At 44.4% G+C, this 25720-nt stretch overlaps 1 long non-coding RNA gene across 1 annotated transcript in view; it reads left to right on the top strand.

Moving 5' to 3' along the window:
* The first annotated feature begins 2426 nt into the window (after window positions 1-2426).
* LOC129147241 (uncharacterized) overlaps window positions 2427-25720 on the top strand; it is a 32957-nt gene continuing 9663 nt past the window's right edge. Inside the window, exon 1 of the long non-coding RNA XR_008554606.1 lies at window positions 2427-2509. This is a non-coding gene — a long non-coding RNA (uncharacterized LOC129147241). The remainder of the gene's footprint in view (window positions 2510-25720) is intronic.

Below are 25720 nucleotides of genomic sequence, written 5' to 3'. Positions count from 1 at the left end.
TCTGTCCTTCTCTGTGATACTCTATCTATGACGCATGAGACTAATTGTTTCTACAAGTTATCACAGGATTCTGTAGAGCTTAGAATGAGCTACCATGGATTTCTAGCCCAGATGTTACTGGCATTTAAGGAAATCACCTGGGGAGGACTACTCAAGGTGAATTCGACCTCTGATGTCAAGATCATCTGCTCCCCTGGTGCTGAGCTCACCACTTATCCATACTTCCTCTGAAGGCAAGACAAGGCCATCCTGAAACAGAGCATCCATTATGCCATTGCTGTCTGCAGATTTTAGACATGCACCCCACTTTCTGTTGTCTGCAATTTTGAATGCTCCATAACGTGGTCTTGATTAAGCTATCCAAACCCTGCAGCCTGTTGCCTGTCAGTCATGTCACTTGTCTCTAGGCTGTCCTAGCACCGGGTCCTTAGGGTGCTTCTTCAACCAGAACTCTCCTCTCCTTACCCTTGGCTTAGCTAACATAGTTTCAGCCTAGGCATGACCTTCCCCACAAAACCTTCCTTGACTCCCTAACACCACACCTCTGCTCTCCTGTGCTCTCCCATCTCTTTTTTTTAAAAAAATATATTTAATTGATTTTTACAGGGAGGAAGGGAGAGGGATAGAGAGCTAGAAACGTTGATGAGAGAGAAACATCGACTAGCTGCCTCCTGCACACCCCCCACTGGGGATGTGCCCGCAACCAAGGTACATGCCCTCGACCGGAATCGAACCTGGGACCTTCCAGTCCGCAGGCCGATGCTCTATCCACTGAGCCAAACCGGTTTCGGCTCCCATCTCTTATAGTATCTTTTAAAAAGACTCTCTTCTCATCTTCTCATGTGTTACATTGTCTTGAGTCGGCCTGTTAAGTTGTCCATCTCCTGCGATGAGCTCTCTGAGAGTAATGATTTTGGGTATGCATGCACATAATAAGTGCTCAATAAATAGCTGTTGACTAAATGCTTACGTTTATCTCTGAAGTCACCAAATAGTTTGAGAGGTTGTCTTTATGGCTGTCCCTACCTTCTAGCCCAGTGGTCGGCAAACTCACTAGTCAACAGAGCCAAATACCAACAGGACAACGATTGACATTTCTTTTGAGAGCCGAATTTTTTAAACTTAAACTTCTTCTAATGCCACTTCTTCAACATAGACTCGCCCAGGCCATGGTATTTTGTGGAAGAGCCACACTTAAGGGGCCAAAGAGCCGCATGTGGCTCGCGAGCCGCCGTTTGCCGACCACGGTTCTAACTGTGAGTTTCCTGAGGACAGACATTCTGCCTTATTCAACACTGTATCCTCAGTGGCTGGAGGAGACACTCAGTAAATGAGGAACTGACCAGAATTTCAGATCCTCTAACCCTGACTTCTGCCTGCCCCGCCTACCCCACCTCCTCTGAAATGCATTCCTCCACACAACTGCCCCCTTCTGTTTTCTCTTTATTGTAATGCCTTCATCTATGGTCTGATCTGCAGAATTGAGCATTTGCTTATATTATTCACTCTCACTTTTCCTGTGCTGTATGTGTTCATATCCCTCTCTTGCTAATGCAAATGCAACGTGAGCATAAACGGGATAATACTTTTTTGTATCATTATAACTTCCGCCACCTTCTTTTTATATTTTAAAAATTATATATTTATCCAGGATAAATGTCCATATTTGATAAGCTCTTAAAAATGTGCTAATAAGCCCAGCCAGTGTGGCTTTGTCTTTGAGCATTGACCTATGAACCAGGAAGTCATGATTCAATTTCTGGTCAGGACACATGCCTAGGTTGTGGGCTCGCTCCCAGTATGGGGTGTACAGGAGGCAACCAGTCAGTGATTCTCTCTCATCATTGATGTTTCTATCTCTCTCTCCCTCTCCCTTCCTCTCAATAACCAATAAAATATATATTTTTAAAATGTGCTAATGGGTAGGTGCTTGACATATAGGCCACATTGATCTTCACAGTAATCATAAGAAGTAGGACTGGGGAAATCAAGGCTAAGTAAGGCTGCATCTTGTCCAGATGGTGAGTGTCAGGGTAGAATTTAGACACTGAGACTGTTTTCAACCTTTCCTACCTCTGTATCATGGACAATTTAGAAAAGCAGAGAAGCAATAAAAATAAAATAAAACCACCCACAATTCCAATTCACTACTAGAGGTCATCACCGCTGGCATTTTGGTATGTGGTTTTCCAATCAGTTAGCCACCTCCAGCATGACTCCCAATGACCCCACCTCCAGCTAGTTATCTGCTGTGTGATACCCTCCCTTTGTGTGAGGGCTGGATTTAGTGACTCAGTTCTAATGAATGGAATAAAGCAGAGATGACTGAATATAACTCTGGCATTAGGTTATAAAAAGATTGTGGCTTCCATCTTCTCTCTCTCTCTCTCTCTCTCTCTCTCTCTCTCTCAGAAGCTAACTGCCACGTTGTGAACAGACCTATTGAGAAATCCATGTGGTGATATAACTGAGGACTCTGATCACCAGCCAGCGAAGACCTGAGACCTGGGTGAGTTTGGAAGCAGCTCCTCCCCAGTTGAGCACAGTGATGCCCACTCCCACTCCCCACTCAGTCAACACACTGATTCTGGTTTTGTGAGAAAGAGTGACCCAGAGACACCCAGCTAAGTGGTGCCTGGATTCCTGACCCAGCATCTGTGGATAATAAATATTTGTTGTTTTAAGGTGCTAATTTAGGGGAGGTAGTGTAATTTGATACATAAAAATAGGTAAATAATAAACAATCCCATATACATTTACATAAAAATGGTTAATCTGTTTTACTCTTTATCACAGATCAACATTTAATTTTTGGAGTGAAACAAACTGGTAACTCATGCTTGCATTTAATAGTCTTCTTTAAAATACTTTTTTAAAAATTGTGAAATAATAGCCACATATTGAAAGTACACAAAGCTTAAACACACAGTGGAAGAATCATAAACAAAGTCCCTGATTCCAATTTCAGTATATTTTATTTTAAAATAAATCTGCAGCTTATATGTAAAACAAGTAACTATTTTATCTTCAAAGAGAAGATAAAAAAGAAAGCTGAATAGATGTACCATTTTAGGGTGGTTTAGAGTCTGAATCAGTATGAAATATGGCCATACGCTTTTCTTTAACCACTGAAAGAGGAAATTCTTAGTTAAAATTAGTCATGAGGAGGAAGTCTAGGAATTGTGCCATAATAGTGGAGCACGCATAATGTGAGGGACAGAGTGGGGCCTCAGTACACAGTTGATAAATGAATAAGCAGACTTGGAATTAAAAACATGGATTTGTGCTCCCTCACAACCTCTTGAAAGTGTGTGATGTCATTGCTTAACATATGTGAGCTTTAATTTCCTCATCGCCCCCTCCCCCATGACTATAAAACTTTTTATGAAGACCCCAGAAATATTTTTTAATTTTTCAATTACAATCGACATACAATGCTATATTAGTTTCAGATGTGCAAACTAGTGATTAGAAATTTATATAACTTACGAGGTGATCATCCTGATAAGTGTAGTACCCATTTGACACCTTACACAGTTATTACAATACTAGAGGCCCAGTGCACGAAATTTGTGCACTGTGTGTGTGTCTGTGTGTGTGGGGGGGGTGTCCCTCAGCCCAGCCTGTTCCCTCTCCAATCTGGGACCCCTTGGGGGATGTCCAACTGCCAGTTTAGGCCTGATCCCTGTGGGCCCAGTCGCCCCCAACTGCCCTCCCCTGCCGGCCCAATCACCCCAAACTGCCCTCCCCTGCTGGCCTGATTGCCCACAACTACCCTCCCCTGCCAGCCATCTTGTGGCAGCCATCTTTGACCACATGGGGGTGGCCATCTTTGACAACATGGGGGTGGCCATCTTGTGTGAGGGTGTGAGGGTCAATTTTCATATTACCTCTTTATTATATAGGATTTTTGCCTATATTCCCTATGCTATACTTTTCACCCCGAAGACTGGTTACTTTCTTCCTCCTTTTTAAAATGAGGACATGGTCATTAGGTTGAGGTTTAAAGAAAATGGCATTGTTTATAGGAGGCCATTGGCAGACTACTTGGCACATAGCAAGCCCTCAGAACATCAGTTTCTATTGAACAATAATTCTGATTTCAGGACACTGTCAAATAGTGATTTATCACTAAGTAAACTTAAGTAAGCATATACATTTTAAAACATAATAACTATTTCATATTAATTGATAAATGTGCATAATAAAATAGTTTTTAAAAATAGTTGTAAAGTACAAAGAAGAGAGCATGCTAGAAAATACTTAACAAAAGCAAAAATTTTCTTAATTTCACTTGAACCTAACCAAAGAAAAACCAACTAAAGTGAAACTGATGGAATTGCTGAAATTTAGATTATGTCCTCTTCTCCATTGCCAGTGGTAGTATTTTATCACATATCTAAGTGAGATCAAGTAAAAATTCAATGAAATCACATAATTTGGAGTTATTTTTTTTTCCTTTTAACTTACATCTTTCAATTTTTCAGGTTGTACTGATTAGCCTTCTTCTAGAAACATCAAGTGGTTCATACTCTGATACTTTCTCCCATCTCCTTTCTTTTGCCTCCTGATCATTGTTACTACTTTTATAATTTAAACTTAAAATGACTGATAATGCGTTCTTTTCAGCAACCAAATGTTTGCTGTGCTGTTATTTACACTTATTTAAATGAATTTAACCCTCATCTCCAGTTCTTTTAACCATAACTTCTTCACTCGAGAGGGCGTGTGTATGTGTGTGTATGTGTAATAAATTCATCTTGTCATTGGATTAGTCCCCCAGTAAATTTTCCCAAAGGGCTCATATAGTACCTGGATTCTCTCATGTTTGGGAATGTCTTCAGTTTTAACATTCTTGAGTTATATTTTCCTTTATTTGAGCTTTGTGGGCATGACTGTTTCTTTTGGAAAAAATATCAGCGTGGAGAAATCTGGAGCCAGCGTGATCCCAGCTCACTCTCTCTTTTTTTTTTTTTTTTTTTGCCTGGATGAAGTCATTCTCTATAGTTAAAGTGGAGCAGGATATGCTTGGTGTCCCCATGTAAATTATACTCTCCTAATATATTAATTTTTATGTCTTGCAGATTTACTACTTTTCTAAAGATATACAAGCCCTGATTAATTACATCTCTGAGACGCTCTTCCATTGGTTGGGTCGTCTCCTTAGGAAATAGAAGTGCTCTTTCTGTAAGCCAACTTTGAAGTCCTTATGTCATCATCTCTAATTGGTTTATTCCGTTTATCTTTTCCTTTGCATTTACTGTGACGTCTAAAGCCCTTTCCTTTTATCATTGTTGGAATTTTTAGCCCTGCCTAGTCTGTCCTTCCCTGGTTTACATTTATTTCTTTGAATCCGTGAGGATGTTGCTCTGCCCCTCAATTGTTTCCTTAACCTGGCAACCTTCCTTTTGATCCCAGCCTATTGCTTCATCGTCTTGTTTTTGGGTCTTGTATAAATGACTCCATACTGAGTTTTTTATTGCTCTTTTGCAGATTGTATGTCCTCTCCCTTTTGTGTTCTAGAAGGTTTGCATAGTTGAAATGCCATTGCCCCACTTTTTTCTCATGTTAGCATGCAGAGCCCTGCCCAGACCTCTTAGCTCTGGTTTAATGTGGGAAAGACATTAGTGTTTCTTTTCTTTTTTTTTTTTTGCTTTGTCTCTGATGAGGTGGACTTGTCTTGTTGCTCCTAGTTCAATTGATCAGGGCAGATGGATCTTTGTGAACACTCTTATGGATCCTAAGGATCCAGGGCGTGTGTGGGGCAAGAACTCAGCTCTAGTTGCTAGTTGACCCCGCATGGGTTTTCTTCTAAGATCCCACAAAGTATCCTGTAGAGCCCACCCCCCAGCCATTCATTCCACCTTCTCAGCTCGAAGCAATGTAAAAGGTTGGTCCCCTGTGACCTTTCACCTTTCTGCCAGAGTCCTCTGTGCCTCACCAGTATTCTATGTTCTTTGCAACTGCCATGACACTCCGTTAACGTCATTTGTCATTTTGTGTCAGTCCCTTGCTCAAAATTCTCCTAAGATTCCCATCTCACTTACTCAAGGCCAAGGTCAGCCAGTGCTTCCTGGTCCCTCTGTGTGACAGCCCTGGGTACCTCTCCTATCCCTTGGCTCACCCAGCTGCAGCCACACTGGCTTCCTTGCTGAGCCCCAAATGTGTCATGCCCACATCTTCCTCAGGACTTCCCATGGGCTCTTGGCTGCCCGGTAAAGATTTCTTTTGCTCCCACACTATGCTGAGTGTCTGGGACCTTGCCACCTTTTCAGGTCCAATTTGGAAAAGAAATCACAGGTCCCCTCTTTTAGGAGCACTCATAGGGGGGTTCTGTCAGTCCCAACCTGCCATTTTTCACCTGAAACTTAGGTGACAAGGCATGAGGCCCCCTTTTAATGAGTCCCCTTCCCTCCTTTTCCCCTCCCATGAAATATTTACTTGATTTCAGGAGACAGGAAACAATCTGTTTTGAACCTATTATGTAGTTTCTATGTCTGGGACCAATATTTACATTTTGGGAGATTAAAAAAAAACCTTTTCTCTTCTTCTGTTAATATTTCTCTTCCCTGAATCACCTGATGCTCTACGTCTAACCACCAGAATGGGAGAAGGTCAGGGAAAGACAAGAAATATCAGGAAATACTGGGAGACCTCTTTAATTAATATATAAGAATATCACCTCCCAAGGGAACATCCAGTGTATACCAGAGATACAGTATATTAACTGTAATTTCTCAACACCCTGAAAAATCAATTCTACTACATACTCCCATTTTACCGATGGGAAACCTGAGGCCCAGTGAAACCTGAGAAAACCTTGATGGTGTCTTGCCATCAGGTAAGTGAGCAGATTTTATTTACCACTTGAGTAGGAAACAGGAGAGAAGTATACTTACATAAAGTATACTTACTGGAAGGACCTGCCGTAACAGACACGCCACAGAGGCTCCTGCTTGAAGCTCCGAAAACTCCCAGGTTTTTGATGACTGTGTTTCCTGCACCTGGCTGAGCGGCCGGCTGGAGAGAGCTAACCTGGCCTCACTTTGGCTCGCTCGCATGCTCACATTTCTCTTGTGGGATGTGGCGGAAGCAGCATGGACATGGCTGGGAGCAGCCTGGTTCTCATCTTGGTTCTGCACTGAAGCTCAGAACCCCAGTTTCCTTAACTGGAGTGTGTGGGTAACTGTGCCTTGTTGACAGAGCTGGGGGAGACTTCAATGGGAAAATGTTGGGGAGCAAAAAAGCAGATTTGCCCCTCTCCATAGAAGACCAGATACATGGCAATGCTCATAGTCTGCCCTCAAGGAAGGCATTACTCATCAGAGCGTGGCCCATTCAAGGCGAACCCTTTTTGCACATTCTACTACCATGTGTAAGCAGAACAAGCCTCTGGACATGACACAATGGGTTGTTTCCGATTATCAGCATGAACCCAGGCTTCATCTTCCATCACACTAAATGCCATCACACAAGATAATTTAGTAGCATTTATAGAGCTTAAAGAAGAAAAGGATATGACCCAGGGATGTTGCCTATAGGGTCCAATGAGCATTCACATGTGGTGATGCAAAGGAGACAAAATAAATAATCTACAAGCCCTCCTGGGAAGAGTTCTTTAAGACATCTACAAACTGAGTGGTGAGAGCTCAGATCTAGATGGTGACCAGAGAGAAGGCCTAGCAATGAGCAGTGATACCATTTTTTTAAAATTCTGTATTGATTAAGGTATTACATATGTGTCCTTATCCCTCCCATTTCCTCCTATACCCCCGCCCCCACTCATGCCCTCACCCCACTGTTGTCTGGGTCCATTGGTTAGGCTTATATGCATGCATACAAGTTCTTTGGTTGAGCAGTGATACAATTTAAGAAGAGATGAGCTAAAATGTCACAACGATGGCTACAAAACTGAATGAAAGCCTGAAATTCATTCAGGAAACATAGTTTTTATGATACATAAAATGGTGTCACAACAATGATCTAGACCCCCAAACCTCAAACAATTATAAAAGACTGAGATGGGGTGTAGAGAAGAAAACTAAAGTGCTAAACTCATTGTCTTACAAAGGACCTAAGGATTTTGTCTTTGTATGGTGTTTATAGATTTTATTTTTCTTTAGGCATACCTGTATTTTATATTTTTCTAACACAAATAAGCATTTATTTGATCATTAAACAGTGAAAGGTAAAAAAGATAGCAACAGAAGAAATAAAATACCCTAAGATGAATTTTATCTGCAATTTTGAAAGTCTACATGGATTTTAGTCTTTAAGGAGCCATCTATTTATTTATTTTTTCACTTCTGTGGGAAAATGACACAGAGGTAGGCTGGGATGGAAGTAGAACTCTACCCTAGTTATTGTGAGGTCTGGCTGTCCTGCATTTTCCTGGTATAAAAGGGGAAGGAAAGGAAGTCACGAGGGATGGGCTCAAGTTTCTCCATGGTTTTACAAAGCTGGGAGGATGTAATGACCTCCATGTGACCCAGAACTGCCCCATGGAATTTAGGGTTCACTTGTAATAGTGGAGTGGGGGGAAGGGGCGACAGTGTGTGTGTGTGATCCCAGAAATATTACTTGACCTCTTTTGGCCTCTGCTTTCTCATCTGGAAGCTGTGGGTGATGGGCTTTTCTCACAGGTCCCTTAGAGGTTCAACACACTAGCTGCACAAAGCATCTAACCTAGCAACAGAAACAGCAGGTGCTTAATTGATGCTGCGCCTTTACCTGCCCAGCACTGTTAGGTTTCTATCGATCTAAACTTTAAGGGGAAAATGTACTACCAATGGGCTTATTATCTGAAGAATTCCTCACGTGTCTCTGAAAATGAGAGGAAGGGGCTACCAAACAGACAGAGGATGATATTCAAGGTGGAGATGTTAGGATCTCACTCTGTGCATTACCCAGGTAACCACTGTAATTGGCAGATTCTCTTCCCGTTGGCACAACAATCCCTAATATCCTATGAAATGCATTCAGAGAGAAATCCTTATATCTCCAATGAGGAGAGCTATTGCTATTTGATTTAGTAACAATAACTCCTAACTTTCTTTCTCAGAAGAGAAAAGTTGCTGCAGTTATCCATTTTGAAGACAATGATGAGAAAGTCAGCCTATTTATAGTTACCTCCTCATTTGGTTGCATAAGATAAGCACTTCTTGGGAAGGTGGTACTTCCCTAACACCGGCCCTTATAGCCCAGAAAGGGAAACTTTGGATGAATCATTGACCAAAGCTTGGCCAATCTTGATCTTTCAAAACCCAGTCTGGCATCACATTCTTTAGGAAATCTCATATCTTCCAATTCAACACTATTCCCTTATTCCTTCTATGGGAGAAGCTAGCCTGGAGCCACATTCCCTAGACTTTTGCCAGCAGGGTTCAGGGTCGGATTCTGCCAAGGAGAGACGCTGGCATGGTGTTTTGAAGGCTGAGGAGAAGCAGGCATTCTTATTCTCAGCACCAGCTGTCAGGGAGTTGGAGTGCTGAGATGCAGATGTTGCCAGTGGCTTCTTTTCATTCGCCCTCTGGAGAGTTACCTAGTTCAGCATCCTTTCTGGATTCCAGGAACAGCAGCTTCCTGGATGCCCGTCCTTGAAGATTTCCCTACCACCACGACTCGAACCCATCCCACAATTGTTTAAACCTTTGATTCCCTGTATTAAGTCCCTTTTTGCTTGAAATACCCGTGGAGCCCTCTGTTTCCTTCCCCAACTTGGAAACACCCAGATTGAGTTAAGCACTGTGTTCTTGATTGTCTTTTAGCACATTATTCTCGCCATTGCCCAAATCAGTAACTCAGAGGTTGAGTCTATAGCCTGGGGAGTAAAGCAGAAACTTTGACAGTTTCTTCAACTGCTGAGGGGACCAAAAGCTCTTTACATTAAAGAAAAAAAATAAAATCTGCGGGCAAATGAAAAGCCTGTGCAGATAACCTTGCTCTGTGTCAGGACGTTAGTTCTGGGCCGTATTTGTAGAATGAATACAGTGAGCGAATGGGGACTGCAATCAATGAAATCAGTAATCGTTCTGTCACAGACTCTGGTGAGTCATTTCAGTATCACAGGGTTAACCACTCGGCTACGCCGTGACTCTTTATTGGCCTCATAGAATCATTGACCTTTTTTCTTCTTTAAAAATCTAACCAATTGCTCTATCAGTGGAAAACCAATGAAGTTTCCCCACTGCCTTCCACTTGACAACCACACGCTGGTTTTGACAACCTTGAGCGCCAGTCACCAGCGTAAAGAAGGGGAAGGGTGGAAAGTCCTGGCTGGGTAGCTACATTGGTTAGAGCTTCATCCCCATACGTCAAGGTTGCAGGTTCGATCCCCAGTCAGGGCACAACCAGGAAACAACCAATGAATGCATAAATAAGTAGAACAACAAATCTCTCTCCCTCCCTCCCTCTATCCCTCCCTCCCTTGTTCCTCCGTCCTTCCTTTCCTTTATCTCTCTCAAAACAAAACAAAATAAAACAATAAAAGAAGGGTGGAAGGAATTTGGTAGAAGGTGACCCCCAGACTTCTTTGGAACCGAAGGTCCTCCTCTCAGCTCTCCTTGCCCTTATATCTATGCCACTTTATTTTGGAGATCTCCAGAAGAAAATGACACATGTCAATCATCTTCTGATAAAATACCGCATATACCCTAAACCAGGGGCTGGCAGAATTTTTGTAAAGAAGTAGATATTGTTGGCTTTGTGGAGCATACAATCTCTGTCCTAAGACACTTTGCCATTATAGAGAAAGTAGCCATAGAAATATGTAAATAAATGAACGTGGCTGTATTGCAATAAAACTTTATTTACAAGATCAGAGGGTAAGATAGATTTGGCTCAGGGGCTGCTGCTTGCCAACCCCTGCTCTACACTAACTCAGCGTGGTGCACTCCTTCTCCTAATCCGAAGAGTACTCTTCGCTCATCCATCTTTGTTCCTTGACTTTAGGAGTTGGCTTTGACAAAAGGCACAGCTAGTGTGTGTGTTTCAAAATCCTTGGACAACTTGTGTACAGATGGAGGAGAAAATGAAAATGTATTCAACCCTACTGCTAAGCATTATTTGTGCATTCCTATACACAGGTGAAACAGGAATTATGATCCTCATGGAAGAGGAAACTGAGGCACAGGGAGTTTAAATAATTGCCTACCATCACAGAGCTGAAAGTGGTGGGCCCAGGATTTGAACATGGCTCTGTCTGGCTACTTCTAACAGGTCTTATAATGGCTAGTGTAAGGCAGCTAGACTTTCTCTGTGGCCCCTGCATAGTGACTCAAAAAGTAGAGCTTATGCCCTCGCTGGTTTGGCTCAGGATAGAGCATTGGCCTGTGGACTGAAGGGTCCCGGATTTGATTCCATTCAAGAGCACTTGCCCAGGTTGTGGGCTTTATCCCCAGTATGGGGCGTGCAGGAGGCAGCCGATCAACAATTTTCTTTTCTCATTGATGTTTCTAAGTCTCCCTCTCTCTTTCTCTCTGATATATATATTTTAGTAGAGCTTGTCAAAAAAAAAGAAAGAGAAAGAAAGAAAGGAAAAGAAAGAAAAGTAGAGTTTGATCAACAGAAACACAATAAATTCTTGAATATAATAACCCACTTAAGAGATAGGGCTCACATAGAAAATTTTGATCTTTTCTTTTTCCACCCCATCTTAACCACTTTTAACTGTGAAGTTCAATTTAGTGTTAAGTATACTCACACTGTTGTGTAACCATCCTCTAGAATTCTTTTGGTCTTGCATAACTGAAACTGTGGACTCACTATACAATAATTCCCTATACCAACCCCCTCCCGACCCCAGATCCTGGCAACCACCATTCTACTTTCTGTTTCTGTGAATTTGACTACTCTAGGGACCTCATAGAAGTGGAATCATACAACATTTGTCCTTTTTTGACTGGTTTATTCGTTTAGAAACATGTCCTTGGACGAATCCTTGCTGTAGCATGTACAGAAGTCCCTTCCCTGTTAAAGGCTGAGTAATATTGCCTTGTATGTGTGGACCACACTTATCCGTTGATGGGCACTTGTGTTGTTTGTGCCTTTTAGCTATTGTGAGTAACGCTGCTGCAAACATGGGTGTACAAATACCTCTTTAAGGTTCTGCTTTCAGTTTGGGGGGTTATATACCCAGTAGTGGAACTGTTGGCTTGTGTGGTAATTCTATTTTTCTATCTCTGTGGAAGCCCATGTGCTATTGTCCACAGCAGCTGTACCATTTTGCATTCCCACTAGCAGTCATGGAATCTCTGCATCCTCATCAGCACTTTTATTTTCTGTGTGTGTGTGTGTTTAAATAGTAACCATCCTAATGAGTGTGAGGTGGTTCTCCATTTCTTTTGATTAAAAAAAAATAAAGGAGTCACATAAGTTGACAACCTGCATTTTCCCCTTCAATATCACGAACATATCTTAAGTCCACAAACACTCATTTGTACTGTCATTTCCAGTGGCTTCCCAGTTTCCAGCTCCATCCCTTGCTTCCTGTAGCCACCCTGGCCAAGTTGCTCAGTCTCTCCCTACCTCAGGTTCTACACAGCCTACACGGGGAGATCAATATTTAAGAGACATCAATATTTAAGAGACATATTTGCATGGACAGAACCTGACCTCCTTCCTGGCACATTGTCAGCAATCAATGAATATTATTGTTAATACCTTTTATTATTTGCCCAGTGCATTGATGGATCCAGCTAGGTAATTCCTTCTTAGCCTCAAGGTTGTTCCTGATTTTTCACTTTGTAAAAAGACATGAACATCAGCTACAGAGCTGCATTCATTTCTTCTTTCCCGGGGATGACCTAACTGAAGGAGAGAACTCCGGGCCAGCGGAGACCAGGTCTACCCTGGACTTCCTCAGCAGCTGATGGTCATGTAAACCAGTCTCTGCTCTGCCCGGAGAATGCCCAGCCCTGGTCTTGGTTTTCATACAAGCCCTCTCATAATTCACTCCCAGAGTATCTCACCAGCAGATCTGTGGACCTGCAGCTTTTCGGGGGGCTCTGCACAATGATGCGTGGCCTGCGGAAAGCTTAGTCAAGTAGTTACACGGAGGAATGTGCCATTTCCTTCCCTGGTGCTCAGATTACCATCAGAGTCTTATCTGTCCCCATAAAAGCAAGTGTGGACGTGTATTAAGTTGTCAACACTAGAAAATATAAGGTCTAGAATAGCGATCCTGGGAGCTTCCCAGTGTTCTCCAGTGTAATGTCATCTGAGGCTAAGAAGGGGATTCTGCTGAAGAGGGAGCCTGGGGGCTTTCAGAGGCTGGAAGCCTTTGAGGTTGGGTATACTTACCTTCTCATTAACCCAGGTTATTTTTTAAATATATTTTTTTATTGATTTCAGAGAGGAAGGGAGAGGGAAAGGGAGAGAAATATCAATGATGAGAGAGAATCATTGAGCAGCTGCCTCCTGCATGCCCCCTACTGGGGATCGAGCCCACAACCCGGGCATGTGCCCTGACCAGGAATTGAACCATGACCTCCTGGTTCCGAGATTGATGCTCAACCACTGAGCCACACAGGCTGGGCAAACCCAGGTTATTGTTGAGTGTCAGAGGACCCTCTGTGCATTGTCATCAAGGGCAGGGGGTTGCTAATTTCAGGGTAGAGCCCCATGTCAAGCTTCTCTGGGATAGAGACACGTATCAGAGGAGCCGCTTTCTCTGAAATGAAGCCAAGTGCTGCATGGGATGGGGGGAGGGGGCGTGGGCTGAGAGGCCAGGCAGGACTGGGTTGAAATTCTGCCTGGGACACTGTAAAGGTCCATCACTGAGCAGGTCAAAAACCTCCCTGAGCCCCAGTCTTCTTGTCTGTAAGTTAGAGTCCACATGACCTAACACACAGGTTTCCTGGAAAGGATTAAATGAGATAGTATGCATATACTAATGTTCCAGGGGTCGGTTTTCTATGACATAAATAGTGACCACACCAAATTGGTAAATTCCCAGCTAATGTAGAGAAACTGAATGTTTTTTTTTTAACCTGGCCCCTCTGTGACATGGACAAATGTGTGACATATAACAGCTTTTCTTCCCTCCCCCCACCCCCCCATTACTATTGAAATTCTGACTCCTAGAAATGAAAGAGTTCACGTTGGGAAGTGCTGATCCAGACCAACATCCTCACAGGAAAGAACTCATCCTAGCCTAAACGTCAAGACATTATCATGTGTCCCCTATGGGCTTCCGTGTCATGTCAGTAAAGTCAGAATAGTTCATTCACCCCTCCATTCATTCCACCGATAATTACGGAGGGTTGGCTGTGTTCCAGGAGCGGTGGTAGGCACCAAAGCCCCACGTTGAAGGAGACCCAGTCCCTGCCTCTTGGGTGATCCCCGTGGAGGGAAAAGACCTCCACACCGACCATTTCATGTCGTAAACTGACGCTTGCAATCTGAGCAGCACCACAGCGGTAGTGCTGCCTGCAGGGCGGTGGGCAATGGGGTTTTAGAATCGGAAGGCAACTGAGGAGCTGACCAGTGTGAGGCTTTCTGAGGCAGCCTCATTATCTCCAGTCTCAGGCCGTTCACAGCCCACCTCCACTCCCCGCCCCAGGCAGCCTTGGACAGCTCTGACAGTTTGCAAGTCTTTCCTTCTGTGGAGCCAGTATTTGTCTCCTGGTAACTGCCATCCAGCCCCTCGGAGTTAATCCTGTCCTTCTGCATGACAGCCCTTCAGATGAGGAAGTCACCTTTCCGGCGACAGGCACACAGGGATAATCTTAGCCTCACGTTGCACAGGGGGATTCTGGGGAGTTGTGGGACTCATCTGACTCCACGAAGGGGCTCGATGTCACACTGAGGGCATGGTGAGACCGGCCCACTTTGGGTTTATTTGGATTATAGCTACTAGCCTTACTAATCTCACTGGAATTTATATTTTGCACTATCCTCACATAGACCTGGTGAGATGGCCCAGGATGATTTATTATTTCCATTTTGTTCATAAATAAAACAAGACTCTTAGAGGTGGTGTGCTCAAGGTTACCCGGGATATATCTGGTAGAACTGGGATCCAAATCCTGAGACCCGGACATGGAGCAGATGCCACTCTGGGGTTCTCTCCCTTCCCTGCTATCTGTCCTATGTCCTGCCAGTCCTCCCCTTAATGTACTTTAGGGTCTCCCCTTAGATCTTTCTTCCTAAAATATTGACTACTTTATATTATTCCCTTTATCAAAAATCCCCAGCATTTCCTCTTATGTTAAGGATATACCTCCAAGCCCTTAGAATGACATCCAGCGCTCTCCAAGTTGTCTCCCTGCTGGGAGTTTCAGGGATGGTGAGGCGGAGGGATGTTCTGAAGGCCCAGTTCCCATATCCCTTCCATTTGGGGCTCTGTGCTTTAGCCACCCGGGTCTTCTTTCAGTTCCTCAAATAAGTCAGGTTCCCATGAGTTTGCAAGTACAGTTGCCTTCGCCTGGAGTATCATTGTCCCTCGTTCAATTGGCCAACTTGTACTCATTCTTCTGCTTTTCCCTCAAACATCGATTTCTCAGGGAAGCCCTCGTTGACCCCAGGGCAGGGTACGTCCCCTGGAAATCCTCTCAATGCCTTCTAGACGTCTCCTATGGAGAAGTCATCAGAACTTGGGTTATACTGTAACTCTGAAGGGTCAGTGGTTGTGTCCCTTCTTCCCCAGTAGACTGTCAGCCCTGTGAGGGTGCGGTGGAGTCTGTGTGGTGGGTCTTTCTATCCTCAGAAGCTAACAGAGGGGCTGGCACCTCATGTTCACTCCACAAAGAGCTGGTGAAGGTGAAAAGAGGTTTTTCTCAGTCCCATAATGAAAAGTCAACTTGAAGAAGGGCTCTGACTTTCTGAGAAACCTGCAACCGAGGCAAAATTCTGAAATGAATCAGGGTGCCTGGTAATTTGATACTGACTTAAATCTAAACCAAGCAGGGAGCCCTCCCATTTCACGAGTGAAGAGACAGGGGGTGCGGAGGCCTGTGGCAGAATCCCCCTGGTCATGAGTCAGTGGGGAGGGGTCTCTGACTCTGGGCCACCCCTGCTCACTCTCGAGGACTTTCTGTCGGATGTTGACATGATGGTGACTTCGGAGGCCTGTGGCAGTGAGCCCTTGTCCTAAAGGAAAGGGGGAAAACGTTAGAGGTGGGACTCAGGCTCAGCTACTGAAGGAGCTGTGGGACCTTGGCCAACACTGAGGCTCGTAACATGGGGAGAATATGATCTTTCTGGAGCCTGCTTGTAGAGTTGTAGGCAAAGCTCAGTTGTGGGTGGAATGAGCAGGTGCTCAAAAACATTAACTGCCATCCAGTGCTTTTACAGTGTTGGCATCTATTTCAGACGTTTTGGACATATTGCCTTTGAATGAATACGTCACAGTTCCATGAATAAAGAAAACGAGTAGTTAACCTATTGCTGTTGGACGAAAAGGCTGATTTAGTTCCTGGTTCAGTGGCAGAGACCTGAAGGCAATGATTTAATTCCCTAATCGTGAACACCTGTCTGCTTGACAAAGGGTGAGATGTGGAGCAAAGAACAGCCCTAGTGAGGCCGCAGCGAATGAAGCCACTCTTTGAAAGAGCGTGTGGGTGACCTGCTCAGGGTTAGCAGATGAGACGCCGTTGAGGAGTTTGTTTCTTTAGATTCAAACGTTTTTTGAGCACCTGCTACGCCAGGTACACTGTTAAGCACTTTTCACGTGCTGTTCAGTTTCCTCCTTTCCCTATATGAATTATATTCCCTTTTTTCATAATAAGGACATTCAGATTCAAAGGGATGAAGTCACTTACCCTCTCCCCCTCCCCTCCCCTCCCACGCCCATCACACAAGCAGCAAACAGCAGAGCTGGTACTTGAACCCAAGTCTGTCTGAAGCCAAGTCCCATTGTACTTCTAAATAAGTCATATTCTCTCCCTAATAAAACACATTCCATGGAGAGTGAAGACCAGAAGTATAGATAGGAAAACCTACTCAAGTTTTATTATTAATAGGGATAACTTTGAATAATTATTATTGCCTGATAACTTCAAAAAACCCCACCATTTTGGGTGTTTTTTTTTCTTCTTGGAATGTAGAACTTTCCATTTCCTTTCATAGGAGCTGACTGTTTCTGATCTTCTTTTTCTCTATTTGAAGTTGCATGAACCCCCTGGGAGAGGGGCTGTTTTGGGGGGAGGTGGGGGAAGCATTGGACTAGGGACCTTTTCTAGCCTCGAGTCTCTCCTTTGGGGAATTCATTCAAGATCTCTGAGCCTCATTTTTTTTATGTGTGAAATGGGGACAATTATGCTGCATACTTGCCTACATTTATAGATTTTTGGAGGATCTACCAAGATAATTGTTGTAAATGTGATGCAAAAGACTGGGTGTTATTTTTCTAAGGCAGAGCTACTACGTTGCTCCTACAGATGCCCTTGGCATGTCATTCCTGATGAGAATTGATGGTTACTTGGACGTAATAGCAAAACCTCTCTTCCTGTGACTTATATGCATCTTGAAGTGTTTCCATGTTTGAATATAGGAGTGTTTTCTAATTGGAGGAGATGCAATTCTATTTGGAGGTGTGGACTCGAGGTGCCACTAAACTCAATGCATTTGCTTCCATTAACATTGAGTGAATCCTTCATTTGAGGACAGCTTTGCTGCCCAACCCCAATCTATTAACTGCAGTCAATGGCCTTATCTGGCGAGTCTCGTCACGGTCAGACTCCAAGCCAAGTACTGCAGGGACTAATGGTGTCACTGAGTCGGTCATTTCTGTGACCACAGAAGCCTGCTTTGTGGATTTCTGTCACTGTCCAGGCCCTTGATGGAATTAGAGCCCTTAGTTCCTTTCTGTTCTTGTTTATTATCTGGATAAACTCTGTCCCCCGCTCTCTTTGCCTTATCTGAGAAGACAGAGCCAGCTGTGCGTGAGTCACGGGGCCCAGTCAATTGCATTTCTACAATTTTATTAGGACGGCTGGGTGGATTAGCTTTATTAAACATGGAATAAGTTTCGTGGGTATACATCCGAGTCTACTACAATTCCCAGAATAATTGTGTGTGTGTGTGTGCATGTGTATGTGTGTGTACGTGCTTAGAAGCATCTATAGAAAGGGAGCCAGGAGACCCGAGTTGCTGCATCATGACTGCTAATCCCAAGGGTAACCTTGAGTATGGCCAGAAACGTTTTGGTCTTGCTTGGTGCTATGCACCAAGTGCCATGGAGCCCAGGGGTTGGCAAGAGAGGGATGGGGAAAGTTTTTCTGGGGCGCATTTGAAAGTTGGGCTTTGAACTGTGAATTTGATTTCACCAGATAGACAGAAGCAAGGGCACGAGCTAGCCTTCACAGGGAAGCTGACGGAACAGAGTCACGGAGGGTCAAAGTCCATAATAGGTCTCAGGAATGGTGCATCTGTGACTGCGGTGAGGTAGGTGGTTGCGCTGGTGGGGCCTAGAGAGGTAAGAGGTGAAGGCCAGGTCGTGAAAAGCCTTGAGGACCAAGCTCAAGTGGTAGCCCTGGGCATTGGGCAACTCCGAAAGCCTTGCTCACAGCAGAGAGCATGGGGCCTTGTGGCCGCCAGAAAAGCCACAGAGTAGGAGACTTGGAGCCGAGGCAATCAGGAGCCGAAAGACCTCCGTGTGTAGAACTATGGCTCAGAGAGGGCACATGCCTTCTTCAAGGTCACACAGCACAACCGAAAAGATAACATTTCCCTTGGGGAAAGGAGAGGATCTTGACAACAGAGAGATGATATTTCCCCACACACCGCCTAGAAGCATCTCCCCATGGGAGCAGAGCTGCCCAGGGCTTCCTGCAGACCTCGCCTGTCACAGGCAGGCTTTTTTTTTTTTTTTTTTAAATGTATTTCTTTATTGATTTCAGAGAGGAAGGAAGAGGGAGAGAGAGATAAAAACATCAATGATGAGAGAGAATCATTGATTGGCTGCCTCCTGCACGCCCCCTACTGGGGATTGAGCCTGCAACCCAGGCATATGCCCTTGGCCAGAATTGAACCTGGGACCCTTCAGTCCGCAGGTCGACGCTCTATCCACTGGGCCAAACTGGCTAGGGCAAGGCAGGCTTTGAGTAGACTTTGCCGGTTGCCTGAGTCACCGTGCTTCATTCATCTCCAGGTAACTTACAGCCTCTTTAAAGCGGATGTAAATTATATTCAAATGAACCAAGCCTTGACCCTTATGAAAAAACAACATGAAATTTCTGCTCTTATTTTCTCCTCTTGATAAACATAAATGACATAAGGGAGCCCTGGGGAAAGGAGAGGATCACAGACTCTTTTCTTCCTTTCCCTGGTCTCTGCATGGGTACCACCTGCACAGGTGCAGACCCCATAGTGAGTGACCAGCACAACAGGTCCTTGCCCTTGGAGGTCATAGTTGAGGCTGAGTTTGGGGTTATAACCCTGAGTAACTGGGCTCTTGGATTCAACAATCTTTGCTGATAAGTAGGACCCAGCTTGCTGCCCCACACCATCCACCTTGTTGCATTGGCATCTTAAAATAGCTCTACAGGTGGACAGATTTTAAATTCCCATTTCAGAGATGAGGGTCAAAGAAGTTAAGCCATTTGCCAGGGTCATGTCATGCATTTAGGAGGAAGAGGAAACAGATGAAATGGTGAGGATGCAGGGCAGGGGGCCTGGCTTCCTTCCCTGTGGGGGTGGCAGGTGGGGAAGGAGCCAGGGGCAGAGTAAAGGCAGCTGCTGACACTTGGCTTACCTAGTGTCTGTCGTTGAAAGTTGGAAGGATGAGTTTCTCAGTTGATGCTGAATTATGAATAACTAACAGAGTGAGAAGGGGAAAAGGAAGCCTGGTTTCTAATTTTATCTTCTGTGGCACTCAACCAAAAAGCCCCTCAAGGTGGCCGGAAGTTGGAAACCCTCAAGGCACGAAGCCCTGGAGCAACATGCAAAGGCCCGCAGGGCAGGGGCGGGGCACCCAGAGAAGGTGTACCCCGGGGCTGTGTCTGGGTCCCTGCTCTAATTAGCTATTAAGGTTTCTTCCCTCTGGCTGCTCATTTGCATAGTGTCAGACCCATATGCTGTTGTTTTATTTACCTCTTCTAGCTAGGGAATGACTGCTTTAGAAAGAGAAGAAACCGGAATGCTTGACTTTCTGTCCCTCATGCCCTGCCACCCTCTCTCTGTCACCCTCTCCAGCCTTTGCCCCTCTCCTTCCCTCCTGACTTATTTTATAAACTAGAGGCCCGTTGCATGAAGATTCATGCAAAAGACCTTCCTTCCCCTGACTGCCGGCACTGGTTTTCCTCCGGTACCCGGGACCCAGGTCTTCATTCTGGCCGCTGCTTTCTGTCTTAGCTCTAGCTGGAGCACCATTCCTGTAGCTCCCTCCACCCCCCGCCCTCCCCTTCATAGCAGGTGTCCCACCCCACCTGGCCGCTCCGCACCTGCTTGTGTGCTGCCCAGAGGCCCAGAGTAGCTGGGGGGTGGGGCCTCCGCCATCTTTGTTGGGTTAATTTGCATACTAACTCCTGATTGGCTGGTGGGTGTCTCGAAGTGCTGGTCAATTTGCATGTTTCTCTTTTATTAGTGTGATGAGGACCCTGATTGAGTGATAGGATCCATTTCTTCCAGTAAATGGCTGCCAGTGGGTGTGGAGGGGTTTATAGCATCAATGTTTCCAACCAGGGTGAGTTTCAGTGTGACCTACTCCCATTTCTTCCCCGATGGAGGGACATTTGGAAGTTTGAGAAGCGAGCCAAGGATGGTTCTGCTCATAGACCAGAGGTTTGAATTCCAGGCTGCTTCGCTCTTCTTTTGGGATTTCTGGACAGCTCCTCAATTTTGCCATTTCAGGTGTGGACTTTGCAATTTACACACAGTCCCTTAATGAACTTCAAGACAGAGTTTTCACCCTGTGTTGGGGGCAAGAAGGAGCAAATATCTTGACCTTTCCTTGTTCTTGAAATAATTGTGGGTGATTTAGTCACTCATTCATGTGTTCTTGGCTCACTAGCCCCTGGTGGTCAAACACCTGAGAAGTATTAAACAACAACCAAAAAACAAACAAATGAAAAAAGACCTTTAGAGGCACAGCTAAAGGAGGCTCCATCGCTCTTTAAAATGCTTTCATTCCATGTTTATTTATTAAACAAGCATTTATTTTGGGTGCATGCTGTGCCGGGCACTGGGCGCGATGCCCAGGATCCAGAGCTGGAGAAGGTCCCGTGTCTGCTTTGAATCTGCTCATAGTTTGCGAATTTCACAGCTCAGAGGTCACAGCTACCCAAGAGCTACAGAAAAGGGCCCAGGACAGAACTTCAGGGAATTTGTGAACTCTGACAGACACTTCGTGCAAGGTTTTATTTATATGTGGATTTTTCTGAGAAGAGGGTTCATAACTTTCATTGGATTCTTAAAACATTCATGATTTAAAAAAAAAAAATGTCTTAGGACCACGGCTTCTGCAAGTGCAGTAGAAATTCTAGCTGACCCAGCCCTGGTTGTCTACAGGTGGGATGGCCTTTCCTCGCTCAGTCTCGGTGGGTTATCCGCATTGGAGGCTTGGTTTTTAAGTCTGTCTTCTGAAAGTAGACTTCTTAAAAACTGGCTCAATGTCTTTGTCACCTCTACTCCAGCTCAGGGACTTGTATGCATTCAGTGTTTATGTTTTCCATGGTGCTTAGCACATGTCTTGTCAGTGGGAGATCCATGGAAAGTATGTGCTCCAACCTTGCCACTCGATTCTCTATTCAGGCATCCATTTCCCTGATTCTGTTCCATCTCCGGCCACTGTGAAGTATCCTGCCTCTCTCAAGGCAGTTGGGAATAAGGAACGTTCCTTGATTGGGGTGTGCGCACACACACATCAGTTCTCTGATGCTCGCACCCTTAATGCTTTGTTCCTTAACTATCATGTGGAGCAAGGTGTTTGGACACCATATTAATAATAGCCCTCAGCATGTATGTGGCACATTCCATTTTCAAAGGCATTTATTTATAAACACCGGAAGATGAAAGCGTGCACCACCCACCCTGGGAAAAGGGGAATGTTAATCGCCACCTTGTCTGTTCCTTGGAGAGGGTCACTGAATCTGAGAGCTGGAAGGGATGTCAGAGGTCATGGTGCAACCTCCAGCTCCTAAAGGAATCCTCTTTCTTGGGCCCATAAGGGTGGGGTATTCCCTACATTCTCTTTCACAAGTTCATACAAACTCTTACCTCATGTAACTTTCAATAATATCTATCTATCTATCTATCTATCTATCTATTCACCCCCTCTCTCCCTTCCTCTATCTTTCATTCATTTTGTCTCTTCCCTCTTTCCTTCCTTCCTCCCTCCCTTCCTTCCTTCCTTTTCCTCCCTTCCCTTCCTTCCTTTCTCCCTCCCTACATCTTCCCTTCTTTCCTTTCTTTCGGTCTTTTTATAGAGCCCTTCTAAAATTACAGGTACATGAACAAAATGATGCTGTTTAAAGCCATTAAATTTGGGGTGGTTTGTTATGTATCGAAAGAGAGCTGTAACCCCTGGGCAGACTGGGGTACGTGATCCCCCTGGTTGCAGTGACATTTCAGGCCCACTGCACCCAGCCTCAATTCTCCTTCCTCTGCTGCGGTTCTCTGACATGGGGGGCACTGACAATTTTAACTCTGTACCTTTGGCTTCTCTTGTCCAGTGTCGCACTTTCAGACGTTGTTCTTGTAACTGCTACTCTGCCATTCCCTAAGGTGCTGACATGGAGAACTTCGACTAAGCTGTCTTTCTCCTTTTAGTTAAAGGCAGCCTTTAGTAAGTGTCCGCTGCTTCTCGGGTACTGTGGTAAGTGCTTCTCATGCACACGGTCTTCATCAAAATGCTACGAGGGAGATGACATTCGTCGTCCCGTTTACAGACCAGGAAGCTGAGGCCCAGAGAGATTAAGCAGCTGTCCGAAACTGCACAACTAACAAACAGTACAACCAGGAATCGAACCCAGGTCTGTCTTGATCTGGAACCCCACAATTAATATCCTGTTATTTGTATGGCGCACGAAAAGGAGTTTAATGATTATGATGCATTACTTCTCACCCTTTCGCCCCAAGCATCCCTTTCATCATTTTTTCCATCACGAACTGCTTATTTTTTAAAGAGTTTATCTATCAAATAACGATATAAAATAAGTAACTTTATAAAATGACTATATAAAACAAGTAATTTGTTTACGAGGTTCTTATGAACGGAAGCTATCAGTATTTTAAGAACGTTTGTGAGGTTCCATGTGTCATTTCACTAACTCCTCAATGACCTAGGGAAGGTGACCTGACTCTCCCCATTTTATAAATGAGGAGACAGTTCTTGAGGGGTTGGGTTCCCCACGGACACACAGCTGGGAAGGAGCAAGCCTGAGCTCTACACTCCGTGATTCCGGCGACTCTGTTCCTTTGAGCTGGCTCCTTACTTCTGATGGCCATGGCATCACCATTGCATCCAAACTGAGCTGATGCAATTGCCGCCAAAAAGCACAAAGATTTTTTTTTAATTTAATTAATCTATACTAGTACAATGATATCATGGATAGCTAGTATTATTTTCAAGTACCCCATTTTTGTTACCACAGATAACCAGTTAGTTTGCAGTAAGATTATCTAGAGGAGAGATACTAGCAGTATCACTGCCAAATTTTGCATTTAGCTTTAATACAATTTTGTGTAATAAATAATATTGAGGTTCAACAATAGCAATAGTAGACTAATAATGTAATAATAGCTGCTATTTATGAACAGCAACCATGTGTCCAGCTTTGTGCTAAACACTTTATTTCATTTTCTCCTTCAAATCCTCTACCCACAATGTATTTTACAGGAAGGTCAGTTTCTGAGACGCTAAGTAAGGTGTACAAGGCTGTGTTAACGGAGGCCTTGGGATTTGAGTCCAGGTCTAGCCCAAAGCCTGAGCACTTAATCAGTGCATTAGAAAACATCATCCACTTTGAAATAAGCATACAGGACTTCCAGGCACCATCTTAGGCAGTTGTCCGATGGTGTTGATAAAGCATTGTACCCTTGGTGATATGGGATTGGGGTTGGTGGTAGTTGGCATCATCTAGAAGATGGGGGTGGTGGTCATTTCTCAGATCCAGAATTCTAGTGGTGGCCTTTCTAAAGGCCTTTCTGAATTTTGGGTCTAAGAAACAGTTGTTTCAGCTTGTACTCATCGTTCCCACGTGACATGCAGCTCCTTGAGGACAAGCTCCTTGAAGATATTCCATGGACTTTGGGTACAGTGTCTGGCCATCATAGGGCCTTCACCAATGTCTTGAGTTGCTGTGGAGCTACGGGCGGGGAGATGAGAGATCCTAATGTTTGCCTGGCATGTAGAGAGGGGGAGAATGTCAGCATCTGAGATTTCATGAACATGAAGAAGTCATCCCTGGGGTAGGAGGAGAGGACGTTATGAATGAAGTGGATGGATAGAAAGACAACCTGTGGACTCCTCCATGCTCTGCCCGTGATTAACTGTGTGGTTTTCCTCTCTGAGCCCGTATTTCCGGAGAAGATAATGTTACCTGCTTATCTGGACAAGAAAATAGTTATAAACACCATAAGAGCATACACACCTAAAATTATATAAATACAACGGCAATGGCGTCAATGACAACGGTGATAAGAAAGTTTTCTGGCGTTGATCACCATCCTGGCATTCTTCATACAATGTCCTCACAACAGCCCTGTGGGTCATTATCTCTAGTTTACAGATGAGGAAACTTTGAGATATTATCAATATTAATTATGCAATTATCAAACACATTCAAAAAAATTCTGACGTTCACTCGGTCTTCTGGGAGATGGCAGAGTAAGAGAGCTGGGAACCAGAGATGGCACTTTGTTGGCCAAAAAGCAACCCTTCCAATTAAGTCTAATTCAGATCTTGCTGGGAACACCTGTGCAACTCAGGTTCACAAGGGAGCCTTGGGTTTTTTAACCTCCTTATTGAAGTATGATTGACGTATCTTTAATGTCTACAACTCAATGAGTTTGGAGGTAAGTATACACCTGTGATACCATCACCACAATCTGTGTCATAAACATATCCATCCCCTCCAAAAATGTCCTTCCATCTTCTTTATTTATGACAATAATTATTTTAAGGGGTTCTTGAGAAGTAGAACTTGCACCTCCAGTCGAACATTTTGCACTACCCATAGTCTAGGGACATGCCCCGATCCTTCTGGAAGAGACCCACTAGGGCTGCCTGGGTAGAGTGAAATCAGCCCGTTCTGAAGCCAACTGGCCAGAGTTTGGGCAACTCCATGACCTCATCCTCCTTGTTGTGTTGAAGAAACAAAGATAATGACACTTTCCCAAGGCTGGGGCTGTGTAAGTCCTAATTTGTGAGTGTTTGTAAATGGCTTTGAAGATGGCAAAGGTTATTTAAGTGCTAAGTATTATTTATTGTGGTTCTGAGCTCTGTGCCTCCTCCCCATTGTCACGCTACAGAACAATAAGGGATATGGTTAAAGAGCCTCTGAAGTATCCAACCAATAATAGATTAGGTAACCTTGGCCTGAGCCCTGTGATGGTATCTGCAAACCTAGCATTAGCTTTGCAGCATTTTTGTGTGGGCCGGTGGTTGCCTAATCTGCCCTTGAACGTGCCAGCAGCAGGCCCTGCCTCGGGTTTGGCACACAGGTGATGCAAACGCTCTTTGGTCAGACCCGGTTGCTGACATCATGCTTTGCTGTGTGCTCTTTGAGATGTAAATTAGGTGGCGGAGGAGTCCCTGGTCCTTTCATCATTGACACTTAAT

This window comes from Eptesicus fuscus, chromosome 19 (assembly GCF_027574615.1).
Source record: "Eptesicus fuscus isolate TK198812 chromosome 19, DD_ASM_mEF_20220401, whole genome shotgun sequence".
Classification (NCBI taxonomy): domain Eukaryota; kingdom Metazoa; phylum Chordata; class Mammalia; order Chiroptera; family Vespertilionidae; genus Eptesicus; species Eptesicus fuscus.
The sequence above is the reverse complement of the archived record's forward strand: the minus strand, read 5'-3'. Positions and strand labels throughout refer to the sequence as shown.